The sequence below is a fragment of the Dermochelys coriacea genome, chromosome 11 (assembly GCF_009764565.3).
Source record: "Dermochelys coriacea isolate rDerCor1 chromosome 11, rDerCor1.pri.v4, whole genome shotgun sequence".
In the NCBI taxonomy this organism is placed as follows: Eukaryota; Metazoa; Chordata; order Testudines; family Dermochelyidae; genus Dermochelys; species Dermochelys coriacea.
The window spans coordinates 55154538-55160537 of NC_050078.2; positions in this window are offsets into that span (position 1 = coordinate 55154538).

The window sequence follows — 6000 nt, forward strand, 5'->3', positions numbered from 1 at the left end:
TGTCAAAATTTTAAATTTTGATGAAAAATGTGTCCACTAGTCCTGAGCTCATACCAGCTCATACCTGTAATACTTTCATATCCTGGATAAAATAAGAGGAACTTTTTAAAATGTCTTGAATATAGGAGGAAAAGTTTGACCTCGTCTTATTCCACTGTACACAGGGCCAGAATTTGGCTCATAGTCATATGTATTTTCATCAACTTAAATGGCAATTTACTCTCCTGCATCAAAGTCCTGGAGCCAGTTATGGGGCTCTGACTCTGGGGCACAGCTCATTCACCTTTTAGAGCTGCTGTTGTTCGCCAGCGGTAAACTGTGCCTCTGATGTAGTCTACTTAATGGACTTCTGTGCCAATGGAGAACAGATATAATAGAGGTCCATAATGCCCTCTCTCACCCCTAACATGTCCCCTGCCTTACAGGAAAGGGGGACAGCAGTGTGTATAGCACAATCATATGCAGGAGAAAGATCCTTTATGCTAGGAAAATTCTATGAGGAATCTGCAGCAAAATTATAGCCACTTTATACCACCTGAGTGGTGCACAGAGCCATGTCTCACCAGAGAATCTGGTCTCAAGTTTTAAATATCTTAGTCTGGAAACTAGCATTCTCTCTGAAGAGGAAAATGCTTGAGACCCTCAATTTTTCAGTGTTTGTTGAAAAATACCGTTTAATGCAAAGAAACCCCCCCATTAACATTACAGCTTCAATGTGGAGGAGAGATGTGTGTGTAAGAAGCATTCACTGCATGCTGGCATTTGCGATTCTATGTCGTTTTAAGAGAAGTTGTTGAGGCAAGGTTATAGGACAAAGTTTAAATTCTGCTATAGCAACTAACTAGTCCCTTTAGCTACAAAATGTCTGTTTCCATTCCACAAGATTGTTAATGGAGACAGGCATTGAAGCTTATATACTTACAGAACTCCCAACCCCTCAGCTCACCATGAGTCCATAGCAATATATGAGTAGCTAAAGAAGTTATAAATAGAGCTATCTCACCATGACCTTTATAAGTTCAGCAGGCACTTCAACCGCCAGCATTTTTTCTTCTGATATTCCGTTTGATCTCCAACTCAAGCACTGCTAATACAGTAATACTATTCATGAATCCAATGCTAGGATAGTAAAATATTCGATGTAACTGAATTTTTTCCATTTGAAAAAAACTCAGTATCATTGAGTTATGCTTTCTCAAATTGTTTCGTCGGAAAAAAGGAAAGGACCATAATGCAGCCTGTTTCCAATACCGTATGCTGGACTGTGTTCTTTGGGCATCAGATGTGAAATGAGAGTTTAGTGGTCAGACTGGCTGTGAATCTAGATATTGAGATGAGAGATTCTGGCAGTTAAGCAGCTGCATCCTTTAGTACCCACAAATTAAACAGAAATCTACAGAAGACTCTCTTAGAACAGGATAGTTCGAGATATTAATAATGGGAGATTATGCTGTCACCTTTATGTCATTCTAATTCAAACATATCCCAGGTTAATAGTGACCAGAATTTGCTACTGTCAGTGGGCTGACATGAGGTTGGCGCACTCAGTCCAGTCCTTAGTGACATCACTACAAAAATCAATTAGTGCCATTGCTGTTCTTTTAGCAGAAAGGCCAAAATTAGGACAAGCATGGAGCCTGAGCTACTTCCTTATGCATCAAGAATATCCATCAAGTTAGGGAGGAGAAAAAAAAGTGGATCCAATCCTTAGCTTTGACTGAAGAATAGTTGGTGCAAAGGAAGTAGCGTGTTGAAGAGGTATCATTGGGAACCCCCATTCCTGGGCTTTCCAGGTGCAGGGCAAATTTATCATACATTAGAGCACCTTGAGGGCTTCTCAGTATCAGCTGTTAATGGTTCCCCTGGGCAGTTACACTAGCTGGGGATGCCTGGAGTGTAGGGATGCCTGCGCCACACACCCTTTAACCCAGACAACTCCCTCTATCTTGGAAAGTTGAAGGGCACCTATGCAAGGACAGTAACTGTCCTCCAGCAGACAGTTACACTCTCTTTAACTTCAAACCACTTGAGCAAACAGCTGACATAATGAACAATATAGCAAGGCAATATGGGGAAAGAGTACTGCCACAGACCAGACCTGTGCTGTAGATAAGCAGAGGACTTGAGATTTTAGAACTATCAATCCAGCACCTTCCATGAGAAAAGAATTCACAAATTAAAAATCATGGGCCAAAGAGAGAGACTTTCTGGCAGAACTGTCTGAGTAATATCAGCTGCCAACATCTATCCATTTATATCTGAGGCAGAAGAATCAATATGACATGAGGTATGGTGCCGTCTCTTTCTACAACTAAGGGGTAGGTGGCAAACATCCACATTTCTGCCAAAAATTGCTTTTACCACAGATGCACAGATCTTTACAATCTGGGATTCACTTATGACTGTTAAAGGGGCAAAGCATCAAGCAATGAATTATTTGAAGTGATTTAAGAGACAGCTGGAAGCTGAGGAGACTTCAAAAAGTAGCTGATCATTATTAATGCATATGGTATTCATTAGTATGCTATTAAACAGTGGTGGAGTCATTTGGCATTATTTGATGTAGAATGCAATTCTATAATAATTTAAGTGTACTGTAAGAATACTTATTGTAGTCTTTCACTAGCCGACCATTAGCACAGATTATCTTAACCTAATACTAAGCAGCTATGATTTGTCAAAGATACTATGTGTAGTCTACATCAGTATTCTATGCTTGCTTTCTCTCAACATAAAAAAAATAGAATACAGATATGCACCGGTCCCCTGATCCAAGGACATTCCCAACTGCTACATCACAAGATGAAGATTTGGTACATAAAACTTTGGGAAGGAAACACCCCTTCTGTTCCAGTCCATAAAATTCTTGGATGCTGACATTTAACATGTCAACAAAATTCCACAGGCAATCCTATGAGAATCCTCAGGCGGCAGATGTCTACAATGAAGGTACTGTTAGAATAGTGCACAATATACTGTCAGCATTAACTCCACATCCCAGGCCTTTATGGGATTTTATGCATCCTTGAAATTTTGTTAGACACTTTAACAATTAACTTATTCCATGTTCCCACAAACATATGTTTGCTATATAAGCTTCATTCCCCTATCACCCTTCAACTGTATTTTTTGGTTAATAAAGTTGAACTGAAGAACTTAATATACTAACTAATACAAAACAGGTTGTTGTTTTTTTAACTTTAGGAGAATATACAGCATGGTATTCTGTATATAATTAAACATCACAAGCAAATAGAATACAATACCCTGAATACAGTACCCTGCTCTAGGGCCTGATCTGGTGAAGTGCTCAACTGGAATGAGAGTTGAGGGCAGTCAGCACCTTGAAGGACTGGACCCTTACTAATAGTTGCTTATCAACATCTGCATTTGCTCTCCTTTGTCACTCTTGTGGGAGAAACAAAGAACTCAGGCTTGAAATGTAAAAAGCATCTTTAACACTGAGTCCTAAAGCTATTACTCAGGTCCACATCTTTGCAAAGGGATCCCTAGTGAGGAAAATTAAAGGAAACTATGAGGACAACCTCACAATCTCTTCTGTCAAAGAGGCAGGCTTTGCATCCTAATATAAAATACACAAGGGGCTCAGTTCCTAAGCCCCACTTATGAATACTCTGAGATCCTCAGTATCTGTACAGTGAGCCTGTCCAAGTACACCAGTGCTGGGACCTCCTGCATCACTTTGGCTTCCCAGGCATGTAGCTGAACTGCCAGACAGGCTTAGATCAGGTTTCAGAGTAGCAGCCATGTTAGTCTGTATCTGCAAAAAGAAAAGGAGTACTTGTGGCACCTTAGAGACTAACAAATTTATTTGAGCATAAGCTTTCGTGAGCTACAGCTCACTTCATCGGATGCATGCAGTAGAAAATACAGTGGGGAGATTTATATACATAGAGAATATGAAACAATGGGTGTTACCATACACACTATAAGGAGAGTGATCACTTAAGGTGAGCTATTACCAGCAGGAGAGAAAAAAAACCTTTTGTAGTGATAATCAAGGTGGGCCATTTCCAGCAGTTGACAAGAACATCTGAGGAACAGTGGAGGGTGGGGGGGGGGGGATAAACATGGGGAAATAGTTTTACTTTGTGTAATGATTATGATTCAGTTTTGCTTTGTCTTTCTATGTTCCTCCCCCATGCTTTTCTTTTTTGTTTGGGACATCTGCTTCTTCTGAGCCGGCGAGGTAGCCAAACAGCAAACTAATGTGATGTTAAATGACACACAACAACCAGTTGCCAACCACCCGTTATTTCTTTTCTGAGGGGACGAATAATCGAAGAACAAGCTTTCTTGTGAGAAAGCAAGGACTTTGCAGTTTAAATCTACCACATGTGTTTTGTTTGTGGCATTATATTTTTTAAGTTCATTGTTTTTTAGTGCTGCCTCACAAGTTACCAGAGGGCTACTCTGCAGAAACCTGCCCATAGAGGTACTTTGGCATTTAGTAATGCAGGCCTATTTTATAGGTATTAAAACATGATTTCATGTAGCATACAATTGAAGTAAAGACTACTGGTATCTGGTCACCTTTTTATTTTTTTTTTTCCAACACACCAGCAGTGGTCAAAAGTGCCAAGTTGTTCAACTCGTTAAGTTTAAATAAATTGGCACATTGTTCTCCTAAAAAGCTTTGTTTATGTTGTCAAGTTGGAGAATAGATTTTTAATGCTGGCACAAAATAGAAAATTTAAATTCTAAATCATAATTGAATTTAAGTGTACAAAAGAAAAAAAAATCAGCAGAGGAATGTTGGAGGCGGTGATATATAAATTACGGCTGAAACATCTTTACTTTTGATGTAAAATATTCTTTTCAGCAGAAAATGTTAATTAGAAGACAAATGTTTACTTTTTCCTGAGAAAAGCGTTTCCTTCATGAGCTGACAAATTCTATTTTACTGTCAATGTACATGGTACATGGCACAATGTACAATGTATTCTTAGAACTGGATGCAAAAAGTTAATTTTGTTTGTTATAATGACATACTTTTCTTTTCAGCACCGTAGTTCAGATTCTGATCTTGTTTACACCAGTGCAAATCCAGAGTAACTCCATGTTATCAGTGGAGCTATGCTGCATTTACCCGACTGTAAAAAAGATCAGAATCTTGTCCCATCTTGCATCCAGTAAGTTTAGACTTGAGTAGCCTTAACCTGTTCTCCTTTTTATTGCAGGGGTAATAAAACAGTTCACAGCTTCCCTTTGGTAAGTCTCTAACCTTGGAGATTTCATATTTGCTATTGTAGACCAACACTGTGTGCTTTTAACTTGAACCTTCAAACTTGTCAGTGGAGAGAGGAAAGCTGCTAAGCGACAAGTTTTCAAGACCACATCCATCATCTGGGATTTTCCATTTCTCAGTACTACTAGAGCAATTACTGGTGAGAACATTAATAATGTTGGAGTTCCCTCTCAAAAACTACACCTCATGTTGGATAGATTTAAAACTTCTCATTTAGTCCAGATTTTATGTGACTTTGTGAAGCTACAACCCTGTTCACTCAATATTTTCAGGGTCATATCATTGCCTTTCTGTGTTGTGTAGCATTTCACAATCTTGCAACAGGAAACCCTGACAAAAATGATTGTAGTCTGTGTGTATCCACCCACCCATCATTTTTGAACTATTACCCCAGACACATTTGCATCTTGATGCTGATCCTACTAAATCTTAATTATTTTTGGAAGCAGTATTAATTATGTTCAGCTTCTTTTCAACAAATGTACTCATGATTTATCTGATGTTCTTTACTCAAAGGATGGTCAGGAATGCTTTGTTGTTGTTGTCGTCATCAAATAATCAAGTGCTTCTTGCTTCAGAACATGCATGGCGGCAGCACAAAGTATCGATCTGCAGAGAGGTTACAAGAGAAACTGGATCCTACCACTGTCACATGAGGGTGAGAAGTGGCCTGCATGACCTAAAAAGTTCACGAGAAGGACTCCACAGAGATCATATGCTAGAAGTGAGAA